Source organism: Mobula hypostoma, chromosome 20, assembly GCF_963921235.1.
Source record: "Mobula hypostoma chromosome 20, sMobHyp1.1, whole genome shotgun sequence".
NCBI classification, from domain to species: Eukaryota; Metazoa; Chordata; class Chondrichthyes; order Myliobatiformes; family Myliobatidae; genus Mobula; species Mobula hypostoma.
In genome coordinates this window covers 42,032,076-42,049,102 of record NC_086116.1, presented here as the reverse complement: position 1 = coordinate 42,049,102, position 17,027 = coordinate 42,032,076, and positions in this window count along the sequence as shown.

The window sequence follows — 17,027 nt, the reverse complement described above, 5'->3', positions numbered from 1 at the left end:
TCAGAAAAGCAACACAGAACACAACAAGGAACTAAACCACAACAGCACCAAAAGCCCCATTCCTCCCTCCTACCCATCCACAAACACAGTCCTCCAACTCCGAAGCAGCCCATTTTCTTTGACCTCCAGCCTCCTGAGGGTTTGAATCTGGACTTGGACATGCAGACATTGGGCTTTCAACTACCACAGCAGACTTGCAGAGATTTGCAGACCTGGGACTCAGGCCAATGGGCCTCGACTTCCGGACTTCTGTTTTCAAAGGATTGTTAAAGAAATATGTATCTATTCCCAAATGGCTGGGAAATAAAAAAATAACTTGAATGTTTCCATCGCAGGCGTTCAAGACATTGATTCTGTTCTACAATCCAACCTATGCGCTTCAGCAGGAAATAAAAAAGGGGGACTCCATAAAGGTCTTTAGAGCACAGATATATAAAAAGGACTGGAAAGTAAACAGTATTATTGCTCAATAATTGAAGCAGAGCTTTGGAATTTTGTTTCCTGCCCTTCCGTAGGCTGCAAATTCCTGAGCTCTCTGATTGCTGCAATTATATAGGGGGAAGCGCCTAGAATTGTAAGCAGTCTTCGAAAGACTTCTTTACCTCTGTGTGACCTTTCTTGGCACAGATTGCTGATCATCAGGGCTGGGAGGCAGGTAGGTGCCTTGGTTTGGTTTGTTGACAGATGGGGTGATAAATAGTTGCAGACTATATTTTTCTTTGCCTTTGGAGACACTGGAGTCATGCGCCCCAGGTAAAATGACTGCAGAGAAGATGATTCATGCAGCTTTGGGTTATTTCTATATCAGATACTGTAAAGCTTTGCAGGGGGCGGGATATAAGGACAGGTGCAGAGTGAAAAATAAAATGACTCAAGTATAGCCTCCAGACAACAACAGTTTCAAATGACATGTTTTCAGTAGTTTGGGTACCCGGGTGCTGTGTCTTTATTTCTTGGCATACTTGAGCTGCATCGTATCAAAAAAAAATCTCAGGTAGCGTTACTTATAAAGTACGCTTTCTTTGCAATTGGCACATGTAGAAAAAAGGCTCATTTCTTTCATCTGACAACACCAGACTTGTGAGCCTTTAGTGAAGTTCACCCACTTGATAAGTACATTGTATGTGACTGGACAGATGACAACTGTTTTGCAACCCAACCCATCATTTTAGGCTTGCCAAGACAGGGAAATTATCAGATATTTAATGAAGAGCCAGAGGAGTCCAGTTTTTGTATCCAATCTGCAGTTATTAATCTTCAACCATCACGCTCCCAAACTTTGCTCACCTCAACCCTGAACTGATTACACAACTTACTTTCAAGGACTCTACAGCTCACGTTTTCAATATCATTATTAATAAATTTACTTATTTACTTAATTTTTTTGCATTTGCACAGCTTGTCTTCTTCAGCACATTGGACATTTGTCAGTTTTTGTGTATGGTCTTTCATTGACTATTGTATTTCTTTGTTCTACTGTGAATGCTTGCAAGAAAATGAATCTCAGGGCTGTATATAGTGACATATATGTACTTCCAATTACTTTGAACTTCATAGGTCTATAACAGATCCAACCTCTGTGTTGACTGGTGTCCGTTAAGTGTGAGTCATCACACCAGCACTTACCTCATATGGACAGTGTACAACCTTGTGGCTCCATAAATCCAAAGCTAAGGACAATGCAACACCACCCAGTATGCAGACGGCACTTCTGCAAGCACATCTTTGGAGGTTAAGCTTCAAGTCATCATTGACTTCTATGCTGCAGTACTACATGACTAAACACTCGAGATTTTTCAGATGCTGGAAACCCAGAGTAACACACACAAAATGCTAGAGGAGCTCAGCAGGTCAGGTAGCACCTATGACGTTTTGGACCAAGCCCCTTCATCGAGACTGGAGAGGGAGGGGGACGAAGCCCAAATACGAGGGTGGGGGAAGGGGAAGGAGGTCAAACAACATGGATAAGGTGGACGATCATAGTCTTTTTTCCAGGATAGTGGAGTCTATTAGAGGGCATATCGATTTTGAAGAGAGAGAAAAAGTTTAAAAGGATCCCGAGGGGCAAGTTTTTCACGTAGGGGGTGGAAGGTATATGGGACAAATCGTAAGAAGCTAGAAATGCAGGTACAATTATTGGCATTGCTGTTGGCTTATTATTGTCACATGTACCAATATACAGCGAAAAGTTTGCCTGGCATACTGTTCATAAAGATTAAATCATTACACAATTCATTGAGGTAAAATAAGGTAAACTAATAAGAGTGCAGAATATTGTGTCAAAGCTATCAAACAAATGCAGTGCAGGTAAATGATAAAGTGCCATATTAATATGAGGTAGATTTTAAGGTCAAGAGTCTATCGTATTGTACAAGATGTCCATTCAATATCTGATAATAGCAGGACGGAAGCTGCTCCTGAGACTGGTGGTTTGTGCTTTCAGGCTTGAATATCCTCTGCCTGATGGAAGATGTGAGAAGAGAGAATGTCTGGGGTGGGTTATGCTGATTGCTTTACTGAGGCAGTGAGAAGTATAGACAGTCCATAAAGGGGAAGTGGGTTATGTTTAAAAAATAGTTGGACAGCTACCAGGATAGAAAAAGTTTAGAAGGATATGGGCCAGACACAGACAGTGGAACAACTTAGGTAGACAACTTGATAAGCAAGTCTGGATGAGTCGGGCTGAAGGGCTTGCTTCCATGCAATATAACTGAGTTCATCCTTGATCCCGAGGGACCAGGCAAGTAGAGTGTGAGGATCAAAGCAATGTGATGACCTGAGCAACATTGACTTAATTCAAGGGAAAACAGTAACAGTCTGCAGAATAAAGCGTTACAGTTACAGAGAAAGCGCGGAGCAGGCAGACAAGAGGGCGTAAAGCTGTGACGAGATAGATATTGAAGTCCACAGTCCATCTTATTGTACAGAAGCGGGGCACTCAGAAGATACCCACACGGTCACAGCGAGAAAGTGCAAACTCCACCCAGGGTCAGCACTGCTGGTTCTGTGAGCCAGAGGTGCTACGGGCTGCTCTGCTCGATCTCAGATTGTTTCCTCAGTCCTCACAGGACTCGGAATGTGTTTGCTTTTGGAGTTACGTGGCTGGTGTATGAACCGTGCGGTCTGCCCGAAGGAGCTGAGTGTAAATCATTGAGTGCAGTTTATCCCTCAGTGCCAGGGGTGTTCGTCTGGCAGAGGATGCCGGCGCTAGTTCGGTTACCCTGCTAGTTGGACTTGGCAGGGTAAATCAACCAAAAGCACAGAGAAGCGGAAGTTTAGCATGAACAACACGATTTTCTATTGGTTTGATCGATAAGAGGTTCTAACTTTCACACTGTTTCTCCATTTTTGAAATCAAGTAAGGGTAGGAAAGAGAGGGTGCAGCAGAAATCGGGCTCCGTGTGGACACGTACCAGAAAATTACTGTGGTTTTACTTGCAAGATGAAGAGTGAAGATAATGTACTGTTGATTTTTCATGAAGAAGGGCAGCAGGGTGAGTTCATGGTGTTCGAAGTGCAGAGCATTCTGACTGGCTGCATCACCACCTAATATAGAGGCGCCAATGCACAGGGTCAGAAAAAGCTGAGGAGGGCTGCAATCTCCTCACCATCAAGGATGTCTTCAATCATGAAGGATCTTCACCCTCCAGGACATTCTTATTTATATACGCATATATAATTATTTTAACATATAGTGCATTTTATGCCTTGCCCTGTACTTCTGCCACAAAACAAAATATTTCACGACATATGTTAGTGATAATAAACCTGATTCTGATGCCCTCTTCTTGTTACTATCATCAGGGAGGAGGTACAGGAGCCTGAAGACACACAGTCAACATTTTAGGAATAGCTTCCCCTCTGCCATTAGATTTCTGAACGGTCCATGAATGGATGAATACTACCTCACTATTTTGCTTTCTTTTTGCATTTTTATATATTTTTATTGTAATATATAGTAATTTTTATGTATTGCACTGTATTGTTGCCGCAAAACAACAGATTTCCTGACATACGTCAGTGATCATAAACCTGATTCTAAGTCATACAGCTCTGGAAAAGGCACTTCGGCCCATTGTGTCTATGCTAGCCAACAAACAACCATTTCTACTAATCCTTCACCAATCCCATTGTATTCTCCGCACAATACCTCTCAACTCCCTCCCCACAGATTCTACCACTCACCTACACACAGAGCACAATTTACAATAGCCAGTTTTCCTACTAATCTGGATGCCATTGGGACTCAGAGGAAGCTGGAGTACATGTGGTCACAGGGGGAACATGAAATCTTCACACAAACCCAGGTCACCAAAGCTGTGATTTCCAAAAGACTATACAAGACTAGGCCTTTTTTTGAAGTGTAGGAGGGTTAGAGGGTGAACTTGTAGAAATTTATAAAATCATTAAGGTCATAGATAAAGTGAATGGCCACAGTTTTTTTGCTTCCCTGGGATAATGGATAGATGGCCTTGGTTTAACAGAAGAGAAACTGCAGATACTGGAAATCTTGAGCAACACACCCAAAATGGTGGAAAAACCCAGCAGGTCAGGTGGCATCTATGGAGGAGAATAAACAGTTGATACTTCAGGCCAAGACCATTCATCAGCACTGGAAAGGAATGGAGCACAACCACTCCCCCCCCCCCATCGTTCATTTTCCATTCCTAATTCTGTTTACTTTCTCACCCTTTCATTATCCTCACCTGCCCACCATCACCTCTTGGTTCCCATCCTCTTTCCCTTTATTCCTTAGTGCATTGTCCTCTCCTTTCAGATTCCTTCTTCTTCAGCCCTTTAACTCTTCCACCTATTCCACCCCCCTCATCTCCTTCCTCCCACACCTCCCCCCACTTACCTTTCTGAAGATAAAGGTTCACATCAGTGACCTTTCATCTGAACAAGAGGAGGGATCTTACATTACAATTGTACAGGACGTTGGCAAGAAACCACTTACCACTTGGAATATTTTATGTAATTCTGGTCACCTAGCAAAAGGAAGCTTGTCATTAAGGATGCTAACAGGACTGGAAAGTTAAGTTATAAGGAGACATTGGATAGGCTGGGGCATTTTTTCCCCTTGAGCATAGGAGACTGAGGGCTGACCTTATAGAGGTTTATAAAATGATGTAGAGCATTGATAAAGTGAATGGTGGCAGTCTTTTCCCAGGTTTCTCTCACTTCTGGCCCTTTTGCCTCCTCCTTCTCCCTCTTCCCACCATATCACAAATTGAGAAAAATGCCATTTCTATTTAATAAGTATGGTCTTATCGCAAAATACACCGGCAATTTCAATTTTTAACACGTTATAAATACGTATAACAAGTCACATTAACAGTGAAATATGATAAATATCTCAATTGTTGAGGTTAACCACAGCTCTCGTTTTCCAGAGATGCCCAAAGATATTGACAAATAGACATGTTTTTCAAATGCCAATATTGAACATGAATTACACAGGAATAATCTTATTCCTGATAATTACTTTGAGTGGAGTAGGATATTAGATCCTTAGATAGTTCGAAATTGCCTGAACATTTAATTACATTCTTATCCTATTCTAAAAGAGTTGATAGATGCTGGATTATGTTCTATGTATTCTGGGAGTTTAAACATAGCCACACTTTCTTTGCAAGACCGGTTAGCAGGGACATCCATTTCAATGTACTATGGAGGAATGCTCACTTCCCTTCACTTTCAACAACCCACTGATAAAGCAAAGGAAATAGACTGCTTTGTAAGGTGTTAATTTTGATAATGAGGCTTTGCGTGCAAGTATTTATATTTTTCTTCTGGGGAGTTGCTTTGCCCCTTTCACACACTACCCTGTAGGTTGTTCTAGGAACCACATGAACCACATGAACCACTTCGTGCATGGAGCAGAAATACAGGAAGGCATTTTCCACCCAAAATGCTGGAGGAACTCAGCAGGTCAGAGAGCATCAATGACGAGGAATAAACAGCCGTCCTGATGACGGGTCTTGGACCAAAATGTTGACTGTTCATTCCTCACTATAGATACAATGTAATCTGCTGAGTCCCTCCAGCACTTTGTGTGTGTGCTGCACTGGATTTTCAGCTTCTGCAGAATATCTTGCGTTGCAGACAATCTCCACTCTCAGCGCAGACAGTGCCCCAGGTGAATTTTTGCATTTGTATTTCTGTCTTCCTAAGGACATCAGTTTACTGTACGCTCTCCTGTCTGAGTCACAGGTGAAGCTTAAATTCCCAAAAGAATACAGTTCAGCTGGTGAGATACCATTGCAATGCCAAGGAAACACTACCTCATTGTAAATGCTACCATTCAAATGGGAAGCTAAACTGAGACACAAACCATGGCTACATCTTGAAAAATGAGGTGATATTTTTATCGACATCCGGTCTATTATATTTATCAATGAATGTATCATTAGGACTAAACTGCTCATCCCCCAGAGCCATGCTCTCTCATTCCATAAGATCAGAAATAATCTTTTAAGTCTATCCTATCTTCTTGACTCAATTCTCATCTAACAATATTTTATCAATTCCACAATTAAAACTATTAACCAAACTGGAGACACAAGAGGTTTTATATGACATTGGCTGGATCTGATTTGGAATATTGTGAATAGTCTCGGACCCGTATCTATTAAAGGATGTGCTGGCATTGGAAAGGGTCCAGAGGAGATTTACGGGAATGATCCCTGGGATGAAATGGTTAATGCAATGGTAGTGTTTGATGGCTTTGGTCCTCTACTTATTGGAGTTGAGAGTAATGAGGTGAGGATCTCATTGAAAACTTACTCTGTACTGAAAGGCCTAGATGGAGTGGACATGGAGGGGATGTTTCTGTCATAGAGGACTGTCAGACCAGAGGGCACAGCCTCAGATATACCTTTAGAACAAAGATGAGCAGGAATTTCTATAGTCGGAGGCTGATGAATCTGTGGAATTCATTGCCGGAGGCGGCTTTGCAGGCCAAACCATATTTGAAACGGAGGTTGATAGGTTCGTGATTAGTAAGTGCATCAAAAGTTATCGGGAGAAGGCAGGGGAATGGGGCTGAGAGGGAAAATAAATCAGCCATGATCTACTCCAATTTCTTTTCATCTTATGGTCTGCAGAATGAGTTCCTCTGTATTTTGTATGCGTATTAACCAAATTAATCCATATTGCTTATTGCGAAAAGAACACTGTATATTCCTGCCACCACTTTCATGAGAATGTGTTCCCTAATTTCACTTCTCAATTATCTGTCTGATTGGTGCCTCACTTAGTTCTACTCTTTTTCAACTCCAGAAACATGAGTTGAACTTCATAGATGCACGGTAGAGTGATGGTGGAGGGGAAGAAGCTGTTCCTAAAATGTTGAGTGTATGGCTTCGGGTTCCTGTACCTCCTCCCTGATAGTAGTAATGAGAAGAGGGCATGTCCTGGGTGGTGAGGGTCCTTAATGATGTATGCCCTCTTTTTGAGGCACTGCTTTTTGAAGATCTCCTCAGTGGAGTGGAGGCTTGTGCCTGCAATGGATCTGGCTGAACCTACAGCCCTCTGCAGCCTTTTCTGATCCTGTGCATTGGAGCTTCCCTAATAGGCGGTGAAACAACCAATCAGAAACACTCCAGAATTATGCTAGTCTTTGTAACATTGTAATGGCTATTATGAAGGACTTCGATGTAGAGACATATTACTGGTCATTACCTTTTGGGTTGCCATGGTAGTGTAGCTATTGCAGTGTCTGTGACCTGGGTTTAATTCCATTGCTGTCTGTAAGGAGTTTCTAATTTCTCCCCGTCACCACATGAGTTTCTTCTGAGTGATCTGGTTCCTCCCACATCCCAAAGACGTACGGGTGGACTAGGAAGTTAATTGGGCATAAGCGTATAATTGGGGTTCGCTGACTTGTTGGGTCAATTTTTGTGCTCTATCTCCAAGTAACTAACCTTGCCACTAGTGGAGGACAATATACGACTGATTGATACTGCCTGTGTTTTTCTTATATTTATTTAATATTTCTACTCCCTCATGAAGATTACAGGCTAGAAGATGGAAAGAATTTTACCAAGTTTCATGAAACTGTGAAGGCTAGAAAGTTAGGCTTTAACATAGCAATGAAGAGATGCTGCAGTGTCAATCAAGGTATCAACCCTTTCCTGAACAGGTGTCAGGGGGCTTGTCACTGAAGGCAGCAATAGAGTATGGATCAATAGCCCAGACATCTCTCGGGTCAATTTTAAGCCTCCTACTTTCTTTGGGAAGAGGCCATAATTATACTAATGTTTCCCCTGTGTTCCACTTCCACCACAAGGCCTCATCATGCATCATAGACGTAGAGTGCATGCTGCAGTCTCCTAACTGTAACTTCAACTACTACACGAAGCAACAGTTCTTGAAGAACCCAGGGAGAGACTTTAATCATAATTTTGCTCTTAAAGCTGACACTGGGTAGAACACAGAACAGTACAGCACAGTACTGTCCCTTTGGTTCACCATGTTGTGCCAACCTTTTAACCTTCAAAAGGAAACATCCAGGATTAAGGACCCCCATCACCCAGGACATGCCCTCTTCTTATTGCTACCATCAGGGAGGAGGTACAGGAGTCTGAAGACACACACTCAACATTTTAGGAACAGCTTCTTCCCCTCTGCCATCAGATTTCTGAATGGACAATAAACTCATAGAAACATAGAAAACATAGAAAATAGGTGCAGGAATAGGCCATTCGGCCCTTCGAGCCTGCACCGCCATTCAGTATGATCATGGCTGATCATCCAACTCAGAACCCTGCACCAGCCTTCCCTCCATACCCTCTGATCCCCCTAGCCACAAGGGCCATATCTAACTCCCTCTTAAATATAGCCAATGAACTGGCCTCAACTGTTTCCTGTGGCAGAGAATTCCACAGATTCACCACTCTCTGTGTGAAGAAATTTTTCCTAATCTCAGTCCTAAAAGGCTTTGCCTTTATCCTCAAACCGTGACCCCTCACTAATGTAGACTACCTCACTAATTTTTCCTTATTTTGCTCTCTTTTTGTATTACTTATTTAATTAATTTTTTAATAAATATTTTTTATTATAATTTGTTTGTTATTACGTATTGCATTCTACTGTTGCCGCAAAACAACAAATATCATGATGTTTATGTCAGTGGTATTAAACCTGATCTACTCCAAGCTTAATCTAACCATTTCCCCCCACATAGCCTTTTTTTTTCATCCACGTGCCTATCTAAGTGTCCCTTAAATGTCCCTAATGTGACTCTACAACCACCCCTGGCAGTGTGTTCCAGGCACCCACCACCCTAGGTGCAAAAACTGTATCTCTCACATCATCTCTATACTTTCCTCCAATCACCTTAAAATGACGCCACAGGTATTAGCCATTTTTACTCTGGAACATGTCTCTGCTGTCCATTCGATCTACGGCTCTTATCATACTGTATACTTCGGTCAAGTCATCTCTCATCCTCCTCCACTCCAAAGGGAAAAGCTGTAGCTTGCTCAACCGAAGTTGAGTGACTAACAAGAGAATGTTGCCAGATGAAACTCTGAATATGGTGCTGCTTAAATGAAAGGCAGCTTGCATTTTACTTCATTGTGGCCTTGTGAATAGTTGATATTGACCCCAATGTGCAATGCCTCTGTAGTGTGCGTCTACACTCGCTAACAGTTTCTAACCCCACGCATGTGGTTTGTGTCTCAATAAGTTTGGGCGTTAGCTATAGCACTGTACTTGTTAAAGATCACTTGTGATTTTATTGTCCTGATAACATGCAATGCACACTCCTACAGAGTGCCTCTTGCATAGGATAATCTCTGGTCATAGACTAAAGATAGTGCATTTAGTAAATTGGTAACTAAGCATATTGGTGAATAGCTTACTTTATGAAGAGTAAAGTGTTTACAGTTACAGAGATATTGCAGTGCAGGCAGACAATAAGCTACAAGGACATGATGGGGTAGATTGTAAGGTCTTATCGAACAAAGGAACTATTATTGGGATAGAAGCTGTCCTTGAGCCTGGTGGTGCTGTTTGTGCTTTCAGGTTTTTGTATCTTCTGCCTAATTGAGAGGGGGAGAAGAGAGAATGTTCAGGAGTGGGTGGGGTCATTGATTATGTTTTTTAGATTAGATTATGAGGACACGCAGTCCTCTTTTATTGTCATTTAGTAATGTAATGCATTAAGAAATGATACAATGTTCCTCCAGTATGATATCACAGAAACACAAGACAAACCAAGACTAAAATACTGACAAAAACCACATAATTATAACACATAGTTACAACAGTGCAAAACAATACCGTAATTTGATAAAGAACAGACCATGGGCACGGTAAAAAAAAGTCTCGAAGTCTCTTGAAAGTCCCATCATCTCACGCAGACGGTAGAAGGAAGAAAAACTCTCCCTGCCATGAACCTCCAGCGCCGCAAACTTGCCGATGCACACCCTGGAAGCACCCGACCACAGCTGACTCTTGAGTCTGTCCGAAAACTTCGAGCCTCCGACCAGCCCTCCGACACCGGGCACCGAGCACCATCTCTGCTGAGCGCTTTGACCCCGGCCCCGGCAATAGGCAATAGGCAAAGCCGAGGATTTGGGGCCTTCCCCTCTGGAGATTCTTGATTGCACAGTAGCAGCGGCAGCAAAGCAGGCATTTCAGAAGTTTCTCCAGATGTTCCTCTGTGCTTCCCACGCCTGTCTCCATCAAATCAGGATTGTGCACAGTACCTACTTAACAAATACCGATATCATTTACTGAAGCAGTGAGAAGTTTAGACAGAGTCCTTAGCTGGTTTTCATGATGTGCTGAGTCGTATTTATTTATGGTCTCAGACAGAGTTGCTCCGGATGGCTCTTGATGTGAATTGGCAACAGCACATGACGAACGTCGAGCTCTATGAGGACCTACCAATGCTCACCACAAGAATCGAGATGAGAAAACTGCAACTAGTGGGGCACTGTCTACACAACCCCGAGCTACCTGCCAGCCTAGTGATCATTTGGGAGCCCAAGCATGGGAGGATGAACCCTGGGCACCCTCCCAAGACTATGGTCAACACGCTCCTAGAAGACAGCGGCACGGCTAATGTAGATGAACTGAACACACTGATGAGGGAGAGGGAGAAGTGGAGAGCAGGTCATCGTGCCCGACACCGGCCCTCTAGGCCCGTGTCAACGTAGTAGTAGTAGCAGACAGAGTTTTCATATTAAGTTGTATCTGGATAGAATGCTTCCTATGATACATCACTAAAAGTTGGTGAGGGTCAAATTCCTTCAGCCTCTTGAGAAAGTAAAGGCACTGTAAATGCAATAACGTTTAGTAAATGCAATTAAGATAATCAGAGCGGGCCACAAGGGATCAATATCATTTCATTTATCTCAGGAAAGCACTTTTCTTTATTCTACACAGTGGGTATAAAGGAAGGTGTGTAAACTCATTAAAATATTTCTAAGCGGGTGTGCAAGGAAAGAGCATGCCAGTGAAAGGCACAATTGACCTTCTGTGGCTGTTGGAGCTGCTGTTCACCTGCCAACTACTAAATCCCTATGGAGTCAGTTAGTAGAAGAAGGCACTGCAGCAGCTATACCTCATTTGGAGTTTGAGGAGATTTGGGATGACACCAAAGACTCCAGCAATTTTCTACAAATGTGCAGTGGAGAACATTCTGACTAGTTGCATTACTGCCTGGTATGGAGGCTCCAATGCACAAGATTGCAAGAGGCTGCAGATAGGTGGAGACAGGTGAAGAGGCAGTTAGTGTTGAGGGGTCAGGCATCTGCAGTAGGACCTGAACAGGTTCGGAAATGATCAGAAGTTGGCAGATGAAATTCAGTGTGGGGGACTATATGGTCATGCACTTTGGTAGAAGGAATAGAGGCGAAGACTATTTTCTAAGCAGAGAATGAATTTAGACATCGGAGATGCAAAGGGACTTGGAAGTCCCAGTGAAGGATTCCCTAAAGGTTAACTTGCAGGGTGAGTCAGTAATTAGAAAGACAAATTCAATATTAGCATTCATTTTCAGAGGACTAGAATATAAAAGCAATGATGGAATGTTGAAACTTTATAAAGCACTGGCCTGACCTCATTTAGAGTATTGTGAGCAGTTTTGTGTCCTATATCTACAAAAGGAAATGTTGGCATTGGAGAGGTATGAAAAAATGATACCAGGAATGAAAGGAGTAATGTATGAGGAGTATTTGATGACTCTGGGCCCGTACTCACTGGAGTTTAAAAGAATGGGGGGAGATTTCATTGAAACCTACCAAATGTTGAAAGTCCTAGATAGAGTGGAAGTATAGAGGATGTTTCCAGTAGTGGGATAATCTAGGATTAGAGGTCACAGTCTTAGAGTAGAAGAACATCCCTTTAGAACAGAGATGAGGAAGAATTTCTTTAGCCAGAGGGCGTTGAATCTGTGTAATTCATTGCCACAAATATTTGTAGAGGACAAGTTATTGGGTACATTTAAAGTGGTGGTTGATAGGTTCTTGAATAATAAGCGTGTTAAAGGTTATGGCTAGAAGGCAGGAGAATGGGTTTGAGATGGAAAATAAATCAGCCATGTTTGAATGGCGGAATAGACTCAATGGGCAGAATGGCCTAATTCTGTTCCTATGTCTTATGTAGAGGGTTGTAGACTCATCCAGCTCCATCACAGGCACAATGCCCTCCCACCACTGAGGACATCTTCAAAAGGCAGGGCCTTAAAAAGGTAACATCTATCATTAAGGACCATCACTATCTAGAATGTGCCCACCATCAGGGAAGAGGTACAGCAGTCTGAAGACACACACTCAGTGCTTTAGGAACAGCTTCTTTCCCTCCACTATCAGATTTCTAAACGGTCCATGAACCCATGGACACCACCTCACTCTTCCTCTTTTGCATTCTCTGTTTATTTTTATTGTAACTTACGTAATTCTTTTTATGTCTTGCATTGTATTTCTGCCACAAAACAATAACTAACATCACTGATCATGAACCTAATTCATAAAAAATGCTCCTTTCTCTTTCAAAGGATCAAAGACTGGAATCTCATCTACTTAAAGTGTTTCTGCTTGAACATGGGCATGGAGAAGTTCACTGAAGATCTTCATTCATTAAAGGCATCCACCAGTCTTGCGAGACCATGGATCTGCACCTGGAAAGTCTTCACTCTCCAAGGCACAGGCCTGGGCAAGGTTGTACGGAAGACCAGTAGTTGCCCATGCTGCAAGTCTCCCCTCTCCGCCACACCAATGTTGTCCAAGGGAAGGGCATTAGGACCCATACAGCTTGGCACCAGTGTCGTCGCAGAGCAATGTGTGATTAAGTGCCTTGCTCAAGGACACAACACGTTCCCTCGGCTGGGGCTCGAACTCACGACCTTCAGGTAGCTAGTCCAATGCCTTAACAACTTGGCCACGTGCCCACCTCATTCATTAGGCTGTAGACTACTACATAAAGTAATACAGGACTGAAACAGGCTCTTTGGCCCATCGTGCCCACACTATTTCGCCCAACTCCACAGTCCTACTTGCCTGTATTGGGACCATAACCCACTGCGCTTTGGCTTTTTAAGTGTCTGTCAAAATGCCCCTTAAAGGTAGCAGTCACCTGTGGTTCCACCAACTCCTCTGGTAGCATGTGCCAGATATCAACCACTCTCTTGTCTAAGATAATTTCCCCTCAAATCCCCCTTATAACTCCCTTCTCTCACTTTAAACCCTCTTGTTTTTGATACCTCTACCATGGAAAAGGATTTTCTCTGTCTACCATATCTAAGGCACTTATAATTTTATCAGATTGACCCTCCTCTTCCCTCACTCCAGGGAAAGCAAACCTAGCCTGTCCAATCTCTCCCTGTAACTAAGATCCCCCAACCCAGGCAATATCCTCTATATTCTCTCCAGTGCCATCTACTCCGGGCAGGATACACAAAATCAGAGCATAAGAAATAGGAGCAGAAGTAGGCCATCTGGCCCGTCAAGCCTGCTCTACCATTCAATAAGATCATGGCTGATCTGGCCATGGACTCATCTCCACCTACCTGTCTTTTTCCCATAAGCTTTAATTCCCCTACTATGCAAAAATATCTCCAATCTTGTCTTAAATATATTTACTGAGGTAGCCTCCACTACTTCATTGGGCAGAGAATTCCACAGATTCACCAATCTCTGGGAAAAGCAGTTCCTCCTAATCTCCGTCCTGAATCTACTCCCCCGAATCTTGAGGCGACGTCCTCTAATTCTAGTCTTACCTATCAATGAAAACAAGTTTCCTGCTTCTATCTTAACTATCTCTTTCATAATTTTATGTGTTTCTATAAGATCTCCTCTCATTCTTCTGAATTCCTGCAAGTATAGTCCCAGGCGACTCAATCTCTCCTTATAGTCTAAGCCCCTCATGCCAAAGGAAATCAGCAAGTCAGGCATCATCTACGGAGGGGAATCGATATTGAAGTGTCCCAGCCTGTAATATTGACTGTTTATTTCCGTCCTTAGGTGCTTCCTGACCTGCTGAATTCATTCAGCATTTTGTGTGTGTTGTTCTGCAGAATCTTGTGTATCTCAAGCAGGGTACTGCCTGGATTAGAGGGTATTAGCCATAAAGAAAGGTTGGACAAACATGGGACATTAGCTGTGTACTGTCAAAGGCTGAGGGGAGAACTGATAAGGGTTTATAAGATTACGAAAGTCATAGATGAGCCAGGTAGTGTATTTTTCCCAAGTAGAAATGACAAATATGAGAGGATATGAGTGTTCAGGTGAGAGGGGTAAGATTGAAGATTTGCGGGATGCGTATTTTACGCAGAGGAGATGTCCGTTGCTTGGAATGTGCTGCCAGTGGTGGAAATGGAAGCAGATATGATAATGGTGTTTAGAAGGATGCGAATGTGGTAAGAATGGAGGGAAAAAGATCATGTGCAGACAGATCAGTGCTAAACATAGTCAGCAGTAACATGGTGGGCCAAAGGGTGTGGTCCTGTGCTACTACTCAATATTCTATATGCTCCCCGATTTGTTATACTGTGCAAACTGGACTGGAGATACAGTGATTTGTTACAGTGACACTCTATTAGAAGTATGTGTGAAATTGTGACATTCATTTCAGTTCACATGCTTCTTCTCCTGAATTGTGATTGAACGCAGTCTAGAATTTCCATTTTGATGATGTATTTTTGGGCTTACTGAGGGAGCTGGCGCTCTCGATATCTCCTGGGGAACTGGCGAGGTTGAGAGCGGAGTGTGCAGCCATTGTTTCCGAGCAGCAGAACAAGAAACCACGGTCGGCTCCGTTACTCCTCGCTGATTAAAATGCAGAGAAAGATTGAAATCGACGAGGACAAGGGTGAAGGCGAGTGTGTGTTCAGCACTGTCGGCCTGTGTTTGCCTGGCCTCTGTCTTGCTACACTGGGGGAAGGTGCAGGTTTGCTCGCCTCGGTGCGGGGCATGGCCGTGGGAGTCTTTCTCAGGGTCACTGCAGTTTGATGTTTTCTATTCTCAGTGCTGAACGTGCTCCTCGGACTCGCTTTTGGAGAACTCTTGCACGATTTGATCGAGGTGCTTCGGTGCGGGGCTGGTTCTGCAGCTGAGGCCTGCAGTCATCGACACCGCACTAAACTGAAGTGACTCAGCGGCGGTCACTCCTGGGCCATTTTCAAGGACAGTGCGGTTTGATGTTTAATACTCTGTGTGCTAATTGCTTGCTCTTCGTTTGCGCAATTAGTTTTTTTCCCACGTGTTGGGTCTTTGATGTTTTCTTTCAATGGATTCCATGGTGTTTTTTTGTTTTGTGGCTGCCTTTGGGAGACTGAATCTCAATGTTGTATACTGTATACATTTTCTGATAATAAATGTACTTTGAATCCTGAATCTTTGAGTACTTTACATGTCAGGCTGCATCTATGGAGAAGAATTAGTAGTTGATGCTTTTGGCCGAGACCATTTGTCAGGATGTAGGCTGAAATATTGACACTTTAGATGCTGCCTGACTTGCTGAGTTCCTCCAGCATTTTGTGTTTGTTGCTCTGGATTTCCAGTATTTGCAGAATCTCCTGTGTTCAGTATTCTGCTTGTCTCCTTACACTTTGTTAAAGCTAAATGTTTGAAGCAGGGGAAGACATTAAACCACTCCCATCTCCCCTCTCAGGTGGCTATGTAAGATTGCATGGTATACTTTCAATGCAGAGCAGAAAGCTCTCTCTGAAATCCTGGGCAAAGTTTACCCTGTCAAGAGCTTGCAATGTGGAAGTGGGCTGCCATGTGTCTTAGTTATAACTTGTCTGCACATCAAAGGCAGTTATCTGGTTGTAAATCAGTCTGAAGTATCCTCAGATCATTACAAATATATTTGGTAAGTGCAAGTCCCTGCCTTGTAGAGGATTCACAATATTTTTTTCCATTTCTATAAATGGATAATAATGTGGGAGATGTAGATAATGATTCATAAAGGTAAGGTAAAAATAAGCCTTACTTGTCACATGTGCAGTGAAATGCATTGTTTGTGTCAACGAACAGCACAGACCGAGGATGTGCTGGAAGAGAAAAGTGTTGCCACGCTTCCCATGCCAATATAGCATGCTCACAACTCACTGACGCTAATCTGTACGTCCTTGGGATGGGGGTGTAAACTGGGGCACCCGGAGGAAACCCGCGTGGTGATGTGGAGAAAGTACAAATTCCTGACAGAATCCTGATCACTGGCACTGGAAAGTGCTTCGCTAACCGCTGTACCACCTTGCCACCCGTGACAATAAACTCAACTTTGACTTTGAATTTGACCATGGCTGCAGTATGTACTGTACAAAAGGACTTGGTAACTGGCTAAATTGGCTACTGGACATCACTTCCCAAACCTGGTACAATTTCACTTATTTTCTTTTTTTTGGGGATATGCCCACTGTTGACAAGACCAGCATTTACTGTCTATCCCTAAATGACGGCGTCAGGCCGCCCCGGATAACAGTTTTATTTGTCCTACTTACTCTGTTCTTGGATTCTATTTATATCTTTATTGTTTCCCTTGCTATTCCCTTGTGCTTTATATACGAGAGG